The following is an 11,899-nucleotide window of genomic DNA, read 5'->3' on the forward strand; positions in this document are numbered from 1 at the left end:
CGCGCTGCCGCAATCCCGGGCCCCCGCGGGCAGCTCCCCTGCTCTCATGCCCACCTTCACCCACTAGGGAGCCCCTCACAGCAGCCCAGAGCTAATAGCAGTAACTTACCAGGGGGAAATCTGAATCCTCCCTGGGTGCAAAATGAAGCCTCACTTAGAAGGGTTTTGTCCAGGAAGTAGGTACATCCTGGGCTTAGAAGTAACGCTGTTAGTGATTTTAATAGGAACTACTGGACAATTTAAGTTCAAAGCCAAGATTACCCCTATACTAATTCTGATTCCATTTTCAACTAGGACAAAAATCTTTGTCTTGCTGAGCCCTCTGGGGTTATGGGACTTGTCCAGCTCCCTAAATTCTAGTTACTAACTCGCCTCACCCCTTCATCCTCGCTGACTTCCCACTCCTCAGGAAAAGGTGTGTAGTGAGGAGGAAAGTGGATGCGGAGCCAGGACACCTGGTTGCAGTCTGAGTCCTGCCATTAATTCGCTGCGTGACCTTGATAAAGCCAGGACCTCTCTGGGTCTCATCTTCAACCGGAAAATGACAGTGTACCTAAAAAGGCAGCTTCGGCGTCTAATACTTGCTGGCAGTGTTTCTCAAGAGTGCCCTCGAGGAGCAGCATATCAAAGGGTACCTTGGATGTTAGACCCCGAGGCCCTCTACCAGCTCCTCATATTCCCCTCAGTCAACACTCCCTCTAAGTGGCTGGAAGGCTGTGTCTGCAGGGCAAGCCCCTGTCACGGCCCCCAGATCGTCGCCCCCCAAGGACCTGAACCACCACAGCCCTCAGACCCCACCATGGGGCCTGCCCGAGCTCAGTCTCTGGAGGTGAGCCCAGGAACTGAAGTTTGGAAACAAGCAGCCCATGTGACCCCTTTGCACACTGACCAAGAGAACGCACCACAAGGGCCCTAGAACCACCAGCAGGCAGTCCCTGGCCAGTGCCAGGGGAAAGCTCCTTCCTGCTCTAGCGTCCTCACGTCCACTCCTGCACCTTCTCCCCCCACCCAGGGCTTCCCACTCATTCCCATTCCTTCTCCAGAAGCACCGAGTCCACTAGCCCTTGCCCATTCTGCTGTCAAAACCTGCTAGAAGAGTCAGGACAAACTCGGCTCCCCCCTGAGGAGCCCGTCTGTGCAAAGCTACGAGGTGACGTGTCTGAGACACTTTGGGGGGCTGTGACAATGTTAGTTCCAGCGAGCAAAAACAGGGGGAAGGCAGGGCCCTGGCATCACAGGTAAGTGAAGACCAATCACAAAACGAGACCCTAGAATGAGGAGCTTTCATTTAGTCCAGAAATACCAGGTCTGAGACTGCATGGCCACACGCCTTCAGATGCCTTCCCTGGTGCATGCAGGTCTCAAGTCACAAGCCGCTGGTGGCTCCTGGCGTTATTCTGAGGCTTTCCCTGCACTTCTACTCATTTAATGCACGCGAGAGCTCTGAGGGTGGTACTATATTCCCATTTTTCAGGGGAAGAATCTGTGGACAGAGGTTTGGTAACTCGCCCAAGGTCACACTAGTGGGTGACCCAGCCAGGATTCCACTCAGGGGCCCTGGTTCCAGAGCATTCCATGGCATGGCCTCCCAGAGACAAGAGCAAAGCTGCTCTAGGTTATCCCATTGCTACATGGTGTTGTGTTTCAGATTTAAGGTTGCTACCCTAAAATTTTATTAAACGTGAATTTTTTAAAAAAGCAACTAATATAACACACTGTCCACACTGTACTTTTCTGAAAAGGAAAATAAGGAAAAAAAAAAAGGGAGGTGGGGGAGGGAGTGACTGTCCTCTAAGAGAACTGGGTCTAAAAAAACGTGCATCCAGTGAGGCCAATGTGGCTCAAGTGATAAGACCCCTGCCTACCATAGGGGAGGACCCAGGTTCACTCCCTGGGACCTCCTGGTGAAAAGAGAAAGCGTGCCTTTGGTCAGACGAGTGCACATGCCACTGGGTCTCGCAGCAAGATGATGCAACAAGAAAAAGATCAAAGGGAGTGTCAAAGTAAAGCACAGCAGAGACCAGGTACTGGGGTGGCACAATTGACAGGGAACCTCTCTCCAAAGCACAGGTCCCCAGGATCAAATCCTTCTGAATCCTAGAGAAAGATGAGAAGAGAACAAAGAGAAATGGAAATAGAAAATCACACAGCAAGTAAAAACAGACAGCAGCAACACCAGGGAGGGGTGGGGAAAAGTCTTAAAAAAAAAAAAAAAAGTACATCCAAATGAAGCTGATACATACCATAAAATGTGTGAACACCAAAGACATGTTGAGTAAAACAAGCCAGACACTAGAGGACATACTGTACAGTCACTCCCAAAATAACTAGACTACACATTCACATGGAACAATGACAGGCTACCAGAGGCGGGAGTGGGGAATGGGCTGCTAATCCCTAGCACACAGCTGCTGGTTAGGGGGAGGAAAGTTCTGGCAATGGATGGTGGTGGCAGCAGCACACTGTGTAGTTACTACCTGCGAGTTATACACGTAGACGTGGTTCAGATGGGAAGTGTTATATGAAATGGCACAAAGTTTTAAAGTGTCCAGCTCCTCCCAGACACCACCTGATTACAGGTGCTGAGAAAGTGGCACAAGTCCGTGTCCTTAGGAGTTTTTCAAGTGTCAGTCAAGAAAGAAGACTTCTTTCTTCTTTATGTTAGTTTCCACTTGAATAACCTGTCAGAAATTCTTCCTGAAGGTCTCATACCCTTCCACCCACACACCCAAATCCAAACTCACCTTGAAATTCAATGAGAACCATTAACTATTTGGCCCCACAGTCTATCCCTGTGAGACCATGAAGATTCACAGCTCCTACAGCAGAAAGCGTGAGATGCCTGGCCTTCAACGAGGGACAGAAAAGCACAGGAGACTCAATGTCAGACCCCAAAACTCACATTTGGCTAGCCACCAAGGGCCAGGTCAGGATTTTAGTGTTACAGTAGACTGATTTGCAAGATTTTAAACCTCCAAGTCTTTCTGACAAGTGCTTCTAGCCAGAAGTCACTTCTGGAGAGCAGGTGGAAGTATGGGAAACTCACAGCATGAATGCTAGGTGGTTTCTAAGGTGGCTCAGTCGCCCCCACCTCCTGGCCTTCACATCCTTACAGAATCCCTCCCGAGATGCCAGCAGGACCTGTGACTTGCTTCTAACCCATAGAACATAGCAGAGGGAATGGAATGTCACTTCTGTGTAGGTTACATAAAATTCATCATCCTGTCACACTCTAGAGCCTGTTGGCTTGTATGCTTTGGTTAGTCCAGTGGTCATATTGGAAAGGCCGATGTGGCAAGGAACAGAGGGTGATTTCCATCCATCAGACAGCTGGAATCAGAGGCCCTCAGCCAAAGAGTCCCAGAGGAATTGAGTTTTCCCAGTAACAACTCCAGTCAAGCCTTTAGATGAGACCCCAGCTATGACTGACACCTTGAATTTTGCCTTGTTAAAGACTTCAGAACAGAGGATGTAGATAGACTGCTCAAACGGACTCCTAACCCACAGCAGTTGAGATAAAGCACATTGTTTTAAGTTGCTAAAATTGAGATTGGTTTCACAGTAGTAGCTAATCTTGCCTAGATCTGAGGGTGACAAGGCACTACTCTGGCTGGCCTTCCCCCAGGGCAGGCCGGAAGTGCTGGAGGAAGCCACATGCCCTGGGATCTGGCCAAGTTCAATGATGGTCAGGCTTAGTATACACCTGGCTTCCTCATCCCTGAGTGCTGAGGGGCCAATGCTGGGGCACGTTCCACAGTGCCTCCCAGAGTTGCCCACAGCAGTAGCCTGCTCAGGTATACATCTTTGACGGGCTTTTCCTCCCTCTGCCCTGTTGGAGCTTCACGTAATAACTACTACTTAAAGCTCTGTCTGAGAGTCTGCATTTGAGGGAACTCAATTGAAGGTTAAGAAGGCTAGAAGTGTTAATGGGGGGTAGTATATGGGAACTCTTCAGCAGGATGTAAGCCTACAACTTCTCTAATAAGAGGCAAGACAGTGCTTTCAAACCAGTCAGGGGCTAATTGTAAGTCTAGATGTCCTAGAGACACCACCCTCCAGATAAATGAACATTCAACCAACTCTGTGGTGAGGCCTGTGGAAAGAACAGAAAGTCCAGAGCCTGGAGCCCCAGACTCAGGCCCAGTGACTTTATGGCATAAGGAGAAAGGGGTAACAGTGCCTGCCCTCCTCCTATCCTGCTCCCCAGCATTGTCATGCCAATAAACTGGTACACCAAGTTCTTATGGTTTAATTACTAATCAAAGTGAGACAATGAGCAACTATAACTCCAGCCATATCGGAGAACAACCAACAGGCTCAGGGACAGGGGAGCGGGAGTAAGGACCCCCAGATTCCAATTGTCACCCTCATGTAAGCTCTAAATGTCAAGGGCTATAGCTAGAACTGTATTCAGCCTTCATGATACAAAAGTCTCTCATGGCACTGGGAGTGGGATCTAGGCTAAGTCATTATTAGTTCCTCCTTCCCAGTCCTTTGGAAGCTACAGGAAGGTTTCAGAAAGGAGACTTTTCAAGTGATGACTTGCCCAGCAGGACTTACTCTATTCCAGAGTTGTTACTCTTGGAGTCAGTGTTGAACCTTAGGGCTAATGTCTCTGAACAAAAGACCAGAGCATTTTGTTCCCAGGACTCTGGTTCTCTTAGTTACCCCAGTGCCCTTCAGGAGCCTAGAGCCAGGAGACTGGTCTCATTCCACAGATCCCACTTAGGGCGTATGACGTCAGTAGGGGCCTCCTTGTCCTTGCCCTGAGACCCAGTGACACACAGTCCCATGATCAAAAGAACTCCCACTTTCAACACCTTGGGAAGTTTTGCAAGTCTTTATCCAACTTAGTCTTATACCATCAGGAACCCTTAGCCTTCCTCCCTTCATTTCTTCCGTGGACGGCACCATTTCTTCTCTAATGAAGAAAATTGGCCTCTCCCCAATCCTTCTTCCATTCTTTTCTGTTTCTATTCACTGCCCCCATGAAGACAAAGGCCCCAAATCCAATAGATAGAAAACCAAAAATCCCGCTTTAGAGGTAAGGCTGGAGGGAATGTTAAATTTAAGGCAACTGTAGGTATTGCCACTGATGAGGCATTTGGAATTTTAAACAGGGGGTAGCTGTTATCAAAGGAATTGCCACTTTATATGTGACCTTGTGCAAGTCTTTCAGCCTTTCTGTCCTAGTTTCTTGATATGTAAGACAGGGACAGTGGTACCTCCTTCATAGGATTGTTGTGAGAACAAATTAGCATGTACAAAGCAAATTAGCATGAACAAAACCCAGTGTACATTAAGTCCTGCATCTTTGTTAGTTATTGTAAAAAGTGAAGACTGTCTTCATGGTCAAGGCCCTTGGGTGTCTAACTTGCACAATTGTGCCCTATAGCCCTGGCTGCGTATTTATTTAGAGAGCCCTAAATTCTCACTCCCATTGGTCAAAGTGTACAACTCCACACACTATAGCTTATGTTTTTATTCTTGTTAAAGGCTAGTTTCTCCAGACAGGTAACAGTCCCTTATTCCTAAATGATGAAAATAGAGTAAGATATTAGGTGTAAGTCCTAGAGAAGATAGAGAACTCCAAAGAGTGGGAGGGGAGCTGGGGGACACTGCAAGGGCTAAAGGCCCTGAAGCTTATTTCTTCAAGTTAGAAAGTTAAGATAAAAATAGAGTTCAGTAAGTTTGTGACAGGCAAGGTCATTTAAAGGGTAGTTGTTAAATGAGTTACCACGAAAAATTTCAGAGCCTCCCAAACTTTCAAGACTGCACTTATTTTTCTCTAGAAAGTAGCTCTGGGCCTTTTCAATTTTCATACTTGGGGAAGGCTGAAACAGAAGAAAACCTATTGCAAACAGCTAAAGGATAAAAGCAGACAGAAGAAATGTAACTAACCAAAATGTAGAACATTTAGCTTCACTGAAGATTCTTCAATTTAATGTTACCATTTTGTACCCATTAAAGTCCCATCACTTTAATATATCCTGCTGCTGGCTAGAATGTGAGGAAGTCAGGAGCGTTTTGGTATTAGAAGGTGGTATCGTACATCAAGTCATAGGGCGTACCTACACCCCACGACTCAGGAGTTCCACTTCTCAGGATCTATCCTGAAAAACAAAAGTACACACGGAGAAAGGGCTAAACATGTCAAGTTATTTGCCATGTTTGAGAATAAATCAAGCCAGTTTGAATGGCAGATAACTGTCTATTTGGTGGACTTCTAAAATTTGTTAACGAGATTACATAAGTAGCCTCTGAACATGCCAATGATAAAAGAAAACAGGACACAATGTTATGTACCCTAAGAAAACTTAATTCTGTTGTATAGGGAAAAAACCCAACATTTAGCATATTTCCATCAGTGGTTCTACCAGGGTGGTAAGATCACTGAGTCTTCTCAATTTTCTGAAATTTCAACTTGAAAAGTGAATCCATGACTAAAAGGACAGTCACTCAAATCATAATCAGGCAGTTCAGATATTGAAACCATGAAGAAACTCACTGATAACAGTCAAATGCTTTAACTCAAATTTTCTAGTCCACTAGTTTACACTGAGGGTAGTTTGGCAGAATAAAGTGGTTCAAGGGTGTAACATTATCACCACATCCTCTACCCAACACATCACTGACTCTCATTCCAGCCTCCATGTACAAATACTCATCACTGGAGTGAGGAAAGAGAGAGGATGCTTAAGAGGCAAAGAACCCCCACAAGGATTCAGACATTGACTTTAAATCCTGAACATGGTTCTTTATTTACTCAAAGATGATAGGCCTTAAAGGGTAAGATAGAGGTTCCTATCATCTGAATTATAAGGGTTTATTAGGAAACTCATTGACAAGCTGAGGATGGTACAGAAAATAGTTACATTTCTTCCCATCTAAGTCATGTTCATAACTGACAATCCTGCTTTGGGTGCATGAAAGTCCAGCAGGAACCAGAGACCAGAACCAGGCATTGTGGCCACAGCCAGGCCTTCGCACATCCAGAGGGAAAGTCCCACAAATGATCCTTCCCCAAACCCCTCATAACAAGTAGGGGTTTGGCCACCAAGCCTGATAGAGCCTTAGTCTCTTCCTGAGGTCCCGGTCCAGATCTCACAATGCTGGGGGACTCTGCCACTTTGTTCCTCTCCCCCCAAGTCTCCCCAACAAAGCAGGTGCCCCAGGCCTGTCTTCCACACCTGATTTGCCTGAAGGACACATTCCAAAAGGGAAAAGTGGGAAGAATATTTGGCTCAAAGGATAGAGCATCCACCTACCACATAGGCGGTCCAAGGTTCAAACCCCGGGCCTCCTAACCTTGTGGTGAACTGGCCCATGTGCAGTGCTGATGCCCACAAGGAGTGCGCCCCATAAAGAGAGCTGCCCTGTGCAAAGAAAGTGCAGTCCGCCCAGGTGTGGCCCTGCACACATGGAGAGCTGATGCAGCAAGATGACACAACAAAGAGAGACAGAGGTTCCCGGTGCCGCTGACAAGAACACAAGTGGACACAGAAGAACACATAGCAAATGGATACAGAGAGCAGACAACAGGGTAGGGGGAGAGAAATAAAATAAAATAAATAAACCTTTTATTTTAAAAAAAAGGGAAAATCTTTCCAAAGAGAAAGGAAGTGATACAAAGAAGACCAGAAGAGTCCCTAAAATAATCTACTTTTTATAAACCCCTTCTCCTCCCATTAAAAGATCTGCCATTAACATGGTCCTTGGAGCCATTTTGTCCCTGATCTGTTCTGGACACCACAGCTATACCAAACGAGACATGCCTTTTATTAAGCCTCTCCTAGCATCTCCTAGAAACATTTCCTCTAGAAGTCCACTAGGATGGATGAGGACTAACTTCAGTCAACTTAAGCACCAGGCCCAGGACGTCAGAAATAGAATTTTTGGCTCTATCAAATTATGCTCAGCTCACTGACAAGCTTGGGCAGCACACACCAGTGAGAGTTCTTGTCCAACATGCCAGACTTCATACCATAAACCGATTCCACAATGATTTCAATTTTTCCCCATAGAAAAATGAGTTCCAACAAAGGGAATCTCCCTCTCAGGTTCAAGAGATAGAAGCCTGTGTTCCCTCTGACATTTTCTTATCTCAGTCAGATTCAGCCTTAAGAGTCTCTCTTGGATGTCTGGTTTCATCGCTTGCTCAGTGGACCCAGCCTGGAGAATCCACCATTGGAAGGGGCATCACTCCAAGGTTACTTCCATCCCATCTACATGCTCTGGATCCCTCACCTTTTCAAACTGCCAGACAACTTCCAGAGCACATACCACCCCAGCACCAGCCCTTAAACCACCCCCAAGGATTGAGAAACAGTCAAGTCTCAGAGCCCAATGAACCACTGGAATAGCCTTCCCTCTGAGCCCTAACGTCCTTAGTCCAGGGCTACAAAGTCAGACATCTGAACAAGTCGAATGGGCTAGTGAGATACAATAAGGGGTGGGTGGGGCTCTGACAAGCCAGAGAACATCTCCATCAAAACAAAATTCAGTTTGGAATACTCTTCCAGCCAAACTCCTCAGAATATGCCCCTTATGAAATCCACACTGTACTGTATACTATTTAATAAATACATCACACCCACACTGACATATCCCCACAGGAATGTCTGAGTTTCAAGTTCTCGGCCCCTTGTTAAGAAGCCCCCCTGCCCTGAGGGAACGCTGGAGCAGATGAGCCGCTCCCCAAGCAGAAGCCTAGGGCAGCTTCAGTGGGGAAATTTTCCTGTCACAAGTAGCTCCTACCTGGGGAAAATGAGAGACAAGGAGGCTTCGGGGTGTTTCCAGGGTGCTAATAAGTTTATCCCAACTATCTAGGCCATCTCATTTCAGAGCTTAAAATGTTAAAGGAAGTTTCCCAGTGATCAGTTTTTGCACCGATGATCACAACCTGAGGAGGGAGTTAGTGGGACTCCAGTACCCCCAGAGCAGCCTTCTCTCAGCAGCTTTCCAAGGAAGCTCCTGTGACATGCCAACACTTGAATCTTTGACTCTGCCCTATCCAGTCCCCACGCAGGGTCTTCACCCATATGTGCCCCCAGCTCTCATGGCATCTCACTCCAAAACTGATAGATTTTTTTTTTTGAGATTTTTTTCTCCCCACCCCCACACTGTTTGCACTTGCTGTGTGCTGTGTCTTTAGGAGGCACAGAGGAACTGGACCTGGGACCTCTGGTATGGGAAGGCGGTGCCTACTCACTTGAGCCACCTTCATTCCCTGCTTTGTCTCTCTTAATGTTTTTTCTTCTTATGTATCTTGTTGCATCATCTCGTTGCATCAGCTTGCTGTGCCTGCCATTCACGTCATCTTGTTATCTTGCTCATTTTTTTTTAGGAGGCAAAGGGAACCTCTGTTCCAAGATTTTGTTGTGTCTTTTGTTATGATTTTTTCTTCTTATATCTCTTGTTGCATCATCTTGTTATGTCAGCCTGCCCCGCCTATCCATCACACCAATTCCTGGTATTCTGCAGTGAACTACAGACCTCCCATGTGGTAGGCGGGAGCTCAGTCACCTGGGCCACATCCGCTTCCCACGTGTCCCTTTTCCAGAGACACAGCCTCAACAATATCACAGACAATTCTGAACAAAAGATTCACACTCTTGAATGATGAGAAATAGCCATGCACGACAAAGAAAAACAAAGTGAAGCAGCAAACATATTTACCACCCAGCAATACCCAAACTCTACATGGCAAAAGCCTCCATCCTGAAACTCCACCAGTTCTACATGAGCCTCTCCTGGACTTTTTTTAATCCCCATCTCTACCAAAACCACATGCTGTGGCTACACACAGCTCTAGTCCCTCTATCAGGACACATCCTTGCCAATTCAATCGCCAAGTGAACCTGCTCTGGCCACACAAGTCAATCTCCATCCCCGCCATCAGTAAATTCTTATATACTTTAAGGACTTTGCGTTCCAGGGATGTTGATTTTGTACTACCTGTTTTTACCCCCAGCCTCCCACAATAAATGCCCGTCCTTGCCAGCACTAGGATTCTACTTCCCAGATCCTCTCCAATGGCAGGAAGAGGAAACTACTCTGCAAACTGCCCCCAAATCTTAGGCCCTCCTGCACACCAGCATTCAGTCCAATGTGGCATATCAGCTGGCACTGGGTCTCCAGTTAGGGTTTCTGACCAGGATCCTGAAAACCTTACATAGCCACCCCCTTTGGATAAGGTGGACAGGACTCTAACCAGAGCCAGGAACTTTTAGTCAAATAAAGGGCAGCCAGAGAATTGTGGGAAGATGGCAAAGCAGGAAGTTCCAGGAACTATTAGACAGTAACTGTCTCAATCAACTATTTTCAAAACTCTGGAGCCCAGTAGAATACCATACAGCATCTAGGGAACAATGGGGAGAAAATTCTGGTACATGGAAATAAATGCCAGAGAATCACACTTACAGCACAGCTGTTACTGATGTGGGCTATGGGTGGAAGGCTCTTTGTCTCTTCAGAGATAACCTAAGCTGAAGGATGTGGATGTAGAATGGTAAGAGGCTGCAGTCCTGCCCTTAGGGACAATGGCAACAGGCTCCAGTCCCAGGAAACAGTTTAATAATGTAAGGGCTATAAACTTTAAGTATTTAAGAGAAATGCAAAAAGTAAATATGCTAAAAGCTTATCTAGAATATCTGGAGTCCATGCTAAAAACTTACCTAAGATGTGGAAGATATATATGCTAATTGAAGCCTATTGAGAACTAAAACAGAGACCATTTGGCCTTTCCTTTCTGTATAAAAGACGTTTGAAAATCTTATTCAGGGCTCGGGATTCAAACAGAAAGCTCCCGAGTCCAGATAAACCATTTTTCCTTCTCAAAATCATTCCTGAGTCCTGGCCTCTCTATACGCAAATAATTGAACCTCTCTCAAATTCGGACAACAAACGAAGGCCAGAGATGGTAGCATTTTGCTGCCCCTTCCAAATCCCCGAGGAAGCTGGGAGGACTCGGGTGAACCCCAAATCTGGGCACCCCTGGATTAAATTTAATCCAGAAAAGATGTGGGCTCCACCAGAATCTTCCTGACAAAAATCGAGGGCAATGGAAGGTCTGAAGAGAAAGATTCTGGGAACGAAAAAGAACTCCGAACATGGAAGAAGGTAAGACTCCCTGGGTGAGCACAGTCTGGAAGGCCCTAGCTTTAATTGCTAGGAAGGGGAGGCTGATCACCTCCTGAGAGAACCCTAGTAGCCCCAGAAGGTTGGGGGGAAGCCGTTCTCTCTAGGCTTGGGAAAAGGAGAAAAACCGGGGAAAAGCCCTGGTGTTTTGGGTTTGTCTAACTGCATGTTAGAATCTGGTACTGGTCTTATATCCACTAAAGGAGTGGAGTCTCGATTTTAATAGGAAGGGCTATTTATAGGTTCAAGTCCTAATGTCCTGGAAATTGGTCTAGATTAAGGAAAACAAAACTTGGTTACAGGAAAATGGATCGGCTTTTCTGGTGGAGCTTGGTCTGGGTGTAAAGTTTAAACAGTAGAAAAAGTCTAGCTGAAATCTTTTGTTATGGTGCTAATTTGTGAATGAATTCGCTTTATACCAAATGTTAAGTGTTCTGAGGTTTGTGATGGCTGTGGGGGCAGCCATGGTGAAAATAAATATATAAACTTGTGGGTCAGATTAGTGACCTTTGTGCTTCTGTGTCAGCTCAATGCTAGTGTTGGAGTTGTGTCCTTATGTAAAGTAGAATTACAGCTAAGCTGGAGCCCTCCCTTGCCATTGGCAAGGGGGTGAAATGATTCTGGGGCAAAAGCTGAGGAGTCTGGATGTTTGCGGAGTCTAGATGTTTGTGCATGCTCTGCTGTCTTGTCTCTGGTCTGGCCCTTTGCTGGGGCTTGGAAGCCATCTGTGTCCATGCCAAGCACCCAAGTTTGTTGGGAA

Source organism: Dasypus novemcinctus, chromosome 17 (assembly GCF_030445035.2).
Source record: "Dasypus novemcinctus isolate mDasNov1 chromosome 17, mDasNov1.1.hap2, whole genome shotgun sequence".
Lineage (NCBI taxonomy): Eukaryota > Metazoa > Chordata > Mammalia > Cingulata > Dasypodidae > Dasypus > Dasypus novemcinctus.